Here is a 6,000-nt window from a genome sequence, read left to right as displayed (position 1 = left end):
ACATATTATAATATATATTTGAAATTCTCGGCTCGGGAGATCTCAGTGAAGATATCATTATGTCTATTTGTTACAAAAAATAAAATACCATTTATTTATTTTTATTAATACAAATGAAAAAAACAAACAACGAAAATAGAACAAAATTTAAATAACAAAATACGAACAACAAGTAAACAAGATGTGGTTCATAACAATAAAAATGTGCTACTGTATAATAAAGACGATAACAATTATTCTTTCATCAGTATATGCCTAAATAATATTGTTATTATCATTGGATTAATTATTCTTCACAGGTATTCCGATAGCCTGATATTTTTTCCTAGATTTTATCCCAACTCCAATCGATACATATTATTTTTGAAAGCCTCAGCAACCTTCTGATTGGTGTATCACGTTTCTTGTCCGAATCAATCCATATTTTTTTTATTAATCTCTCACTCATCCTCCTAATCGCAAAATGTATCAATCATTATCATTATCCGAACCCTAAATCGATAAATCTATCAATGAGAATAAAAGTATTTGCTTTGAAAGGGATACTAGATCCAAAATCGAACAGAATACACTCAGGAGAAACACCTTTACTGCGCATGAAATATATTAATTGAGCCGTTTATCTTAATTATTCAAGAATTTAAAGACATCCGGCCGACTTCAGAAGATTAATCTATTTATACCATAGATATTCCGAACGTAAAACCATATCCGGAATAATTAAAAACATCAATTTATTTATGGCTCAAATATTTGAGTACCTACTTAAACTTATCTATGTATTTCTTTAATACGGGTTATAAAGAATTTATAATTAATACGTATTTTTTATCGTATTAATCACTAACGTCGTCTTCAAGGGCTATTTTGAGATCCACTTATCCGTAGAATAAATATTTACGTATTTATTTTTAATTAAGTTAAAGGAAATATACACATTTTACTTTCAACTTAAAAGTATCTACACGTTAAAAATAAAATTCCAAATATAATTGTTTACTATCTAACTTACAAGTATATTTTAATTATACTCGCTGATCTTAAGAGCAAACACTTTTTTTCTTAAATATATATATATATATATATATATTTTATTTAATATTAGAAAAATATATTTTTTACATACATAAATACAGGATATTAACAAGATATAAAACAATAGAAATTATAGCCTTTCCTCACCATAAAGAGACAATGCTCTTTTGTTTGGTGAGGGAATTCTAGTTCAATTATGTACATGTTAGTATTAAAGTAAATAAATTATTTAGAAACAACACAAGATTTAAACAATATTACTTCTAGATGTAAGTAGTGAACGTATTATGGACTTATAATAGTTTAAGGTAATTTTTTAATTTAAGGTGAAATTCCTGAATGTTTTCGATATTTTTTAAATTTAATGGAAGGTTATTAAAATAAATTATGCCTAGATAAAGATAGGTATTTTGAATGAGCTTAGTGTTAAATTTTGGGATTTTAATAGTTTTCTGGTATCTTGCTGATGTATTGAATTGCAAGTTATGAGTATTTGACTGTATTTCTTTGTAAATTTGAAGTATTGAATATTTTTGATACATTTTGTCCACTGTAGGTACTTTGAAAATTGTAAAAAGAATTTCGGTAGAAATTTTTGACGGTTTTTTCAAAATTACTTTGATTACATTACATTCATTCTATTTACTGATGTCAGGCTATTGGGAAGGAGATTGTATATGTGTACACTGTACACCCTCGTGGTCTGTTTCTTTTACCACTTTCAGTGTTTGATGAATGTGTGTATGGTTTATTATGTTGTCTTGTGTTGTTTTTATAAATGTTGTGTTCGTGTGTATAAATCCACTCGTATTTTGGATTTTGTAGATTGATAAGATGTCTTGTAAATATATTTGTACAGCGCCCTTGAGTTGATTTTTCACGAAAACGGCGCTATATAAATTAGTCAAAATAATATTATTATTAATATTACTATGTTATAATTTCGTTTCTTGGTATACTTTCTTGGTGAGAAAGTATCTGAATTATATGCTTAAAAAAGTTTTTTTATAACTTTATTCTGTATTATTTGTAGGTCGTTTAAATATATAATGTGTGTTTGCCCATATTCAATTAAATAATTTATATTTGACTTCGCATCGAGATGTTGCTGGTTAGATTATTTGCGGTAGTTTAAAAATCATCGGTGTCGACGTTCAATGTATATGTTTTTTTTATTGATTGTTAGGTTCAAATGAATCACATATATTTACCAGCTATTGCAAGGAATCTGGCTAAAACATCTATTACAATTGACATTTCGGAGAGTATAAATAGGTGATATGTGAAGATTTATTATGTTCAATGAAATAAGAGGTTGTATTGGAAGGTTCCACCTTGAACCTAATTTTAATTTGGAATAGTAGGTACCCGGCTCGCGATTACATTTACATTACAATAACATTTTGGACAGGATACGTTTAGAGCTAATTTCACATTACGTGCTTGGAGTTGTACCTAGTAGCTGTAGAAGTTGATGTAATTATTGTACCATTTAAGACAGCGTGTAATGTCAGGAATATGTTCATATCAAAGTGTTCAACTGCACTTGTTAAAGTGCTGGTTATTTAATCACTGCACCGAGTCAAAGGAACTGTGGCGCTTCCGAGGAGAATCCTGAAGGTGGAAGGAAATAGAGGAGGGAAGCAGAAAGGAAGGAGAAAGTAAATACGAAGGTTCGGAAGTAACCCACCTGGTTACATTCAATAACTCACTTGAACTCTCTCAAGGGCGACGCGAATGGTATCTTTCTTACCTTCTCTACAAATTGCACCTTGGAATAACAAGGTTCTATCTGCCATTTGTATGAAACTGAGATATTTAAGATCAAACTTTAAATTCCGAATAAAATACTAACACTTCACGATTGTAAAAAACTGAATATGAAGAACGTATTGTAACTGAAATTTTTGTGTTTGTTAACATGCAATGCAAACGCGCGGCTTTTATATATATATATATATATATATATATATATATATATATATATATATATATTTATCACCTTTTCATCAATATCGATTTTCATTTATATTCTTAGTTTCACGCAATTGATAAACGCCATAAACGTAATTTATTTAAAAAAAACTATATTGCAAAATTATCTGGGTGCTCACGTAGAAGTTTGCAATATTTTATATAGGTTTTTAAAAATGGGCCCGAATGTCACTAAGAACCTTGTTGGCAATTGGGTAAGAAATATATTAAAGCTAGGTAATCAAATTAAATATTTAAAAAAAAATCCTCTGCATAAAGCAGTGGTAAAGCCAATTGTCTAGTTTCGATGCTTTCTTCAGACCTACTACTGTTAACATTACTCTAATATATGTTAATGTACATATTACATTAACACCTGGAAGCATCGATTGTGCCGAATGTCGTTGACATTAAACAAAGGTAATGTTGTGCGTACGCTTTCCCACGTTCCGAACCCGCAACCTTAGGTTAGAGACAAGATTCTTCCTTTTCTACCCGCGGAGGTCACCAACGAGGTTCTCTTGCAGTTTAGTTCTACATTTGGAATTATTCTTATAAATTACCCCTATATTATGTCTATGTCGCGTAAATTGCACGTTCAAAACTTATACCTATTATAGTTTATTATACATTCATCCGCTTCTGTAACTCACTAATTCTTAAATATAACGATAAAATATAACGAAATGCCAATTTTAAAGGTATAGACTATATGGCTAACCATCCTAGTTGGTTGCCAATTGTAAAGGTATAGACTATATGGCTAACCATCCTAGTTGGTTGCCAATTGTAACGGTATAGACTATATGGCTAACCATCATACTTGTAGTGGCTCTTATTTTAAGATGGGATTAAGAAGAAGCTACAAGCCGAAAATGTATATATTCTTGGTATACCTTATATTGTAGGTAATAGGCATTAAAATCGCTTGACAAACGGAGTCTAGAAACATTCGATTTGAAGCACAAAACTCGTTTTTATTTATTTTGTAAATAATTTTATAAAATAGCAAAAAAGTTTATCAAGTGAAACTGTTACAGATAATCTTAGCTATAATACGGTATTTTTAAGTTGTTTCCTTTACACGTTCATATATTTCTTTTGAAAAAAAAAATTCTTAGTAGTTTACATTTATATTTTTTACTGAGTAATTTATTTTTTTATTTGTATTCTACTCAAGCGAAATGATAGGAAAACCTTCAATTTATCTAAAACATATTTTTTGGTATTCATAATGTACACCAATTCGTTATAAAGATTAATCAAAATAGTGATTTAGAATTAAGCTTCGCCTTAAGTTTCACGTGTAAAGCTAGTGCATTCTAATTTCAATTCTCACCTCCGACGTAGTTTAGTGCCACTAGTAACGGCATAAAGCAAGGAATGCTTACACTTATCTTTGAGCAGTTGCAGTAACTTTTGCAGTAAGTTTAATTATTGAAAGTAATTTTCACGTTTAAGGCTAGTTAAAAATATTCGTACTGCATCCGTTATATTGCGATTCATCAATGTTTCAAATGATCGCCCCTACCACGTGTAAAGTATATCCCATCTGCATTAAGGGTTAGGGATTCCGTAGTAATTCTTATTATAATTTTGATTTGTGCGCATGTTTCAACATTGCTCCTTGTATTAAATTTGTGTAATATGCAATGTGCTAATTGGATTTGGTTCGTTAGTAAATAAATAAACAAATAATTTTCATTGAAAAGTATTTTGGTAATGGGTTGTTTATTATTTTATGTATAAATTTCACCTTGTTCAAGGTCAGCATCTGTTTCACTGTTAGCCAATTTAGATTCTTTAACATTTTAGTTGCTTTTCAAAAACTCTTTCGCCTACGCATTATTTTGTTTTCTGTCACTACTTAAGAAAATCATCGCTGAGCAGTAGGTAAAATGTGGAGCAATAATGGAGTAGTGATTGCAGTTTTACTGATATTTTTTTGATGAAATCTTAAAAAAATCTTCTTTCCAATGTTTGTGTATACTCGTATGCTTGTTAAAGTTAAGTTTGGAATCTAATATAACTCTCAAATATTTCATATAATTGAAATTTTCAATAGTTTCACAATCAATTTAAATTTTGCTTTTACTACATTTATTTTATGCAACTTTCATCGCGGGTAATTTACACTTGTAAGGCTAGAACACCCCTGAGAAAGGGGATACTGTTCAAAAAGTGACTGCATGCTATGTTCCTGATAAAATATTAGTCATTCAGAATAGGTATATCAAGAACACGTGTGCTTTTACGAATAGATATCATGATGGTATGCTACAGTATAAGGATGTCAGTATCAATATCAGTATTTGAAAGAACACATGTGACATTTATATGATACTTTGTTACGAACTCTTACAATTCATTCGTTATAGGCCCGCTGTCCCATTTTTAAGAGGAAAATGAATAATTTGACCAGATTTTTAATAAATTAACAGTAATTAATATCCATACAGCATCAGCTTCCGTACCACATCATCTCGTTAATGTAATACAAGGGTTGGTGCCACTTCTGAGAACGTGAAACTAGTTACCCCGGCTGCAATGTAACTCGGCCCGTGCCATTGTCAGTTGGCAGTTTGGGGTGGAAGAGCAAACAAAATGGAGCGGCGCAATCACGAATCACGTCCTTGCTTAAAACTAACGAAGATAAGTTGACGCGGGCTCTCATACTGAAATCAGGAGTTACCCCTGGCCGCACGTCTCTACACGTCTCCGCGGGTAACGGGTAACGTACGTGAAACGTTAACTACTACTGGTGGTGCCGCACGCCTTATGTAACAACTGCTGTGGTGCTAGTCGGTGCTACTTAAGGGTACTTATTAGTTGGCGTGCGGTACTTAGTGTTAAATTGTAGACGTTGTAAGACGAACCGATAAAGTTGTGCAGGCAAATTTATCGATAAAACTGCATCTGAACATGCAATGCGCACAATCGACAAATCAAATTTATTGATAAAACTGCATCTGAACTTGCAATGCGCACAAT

This window comes from Hesperophylax consimilis, chromosome 6 (genome assembly GCF_061612785.1).
Source record: "Hesperophylax consimilis isolate HC1 chromosome 6, BYU_Hcon_1.0, whole genome shotgun sequence".
In the NCBI taxonomy this organism is placed as follows: Eukaryota; Metazoa; Arthropoda; class Insecta; order Trichoptera; family Limnephilidae; genus Hesperophylax; species Hesperophylax consimilis.
This window is presented reverse-complemented; position numbering follows the sequence as displayed.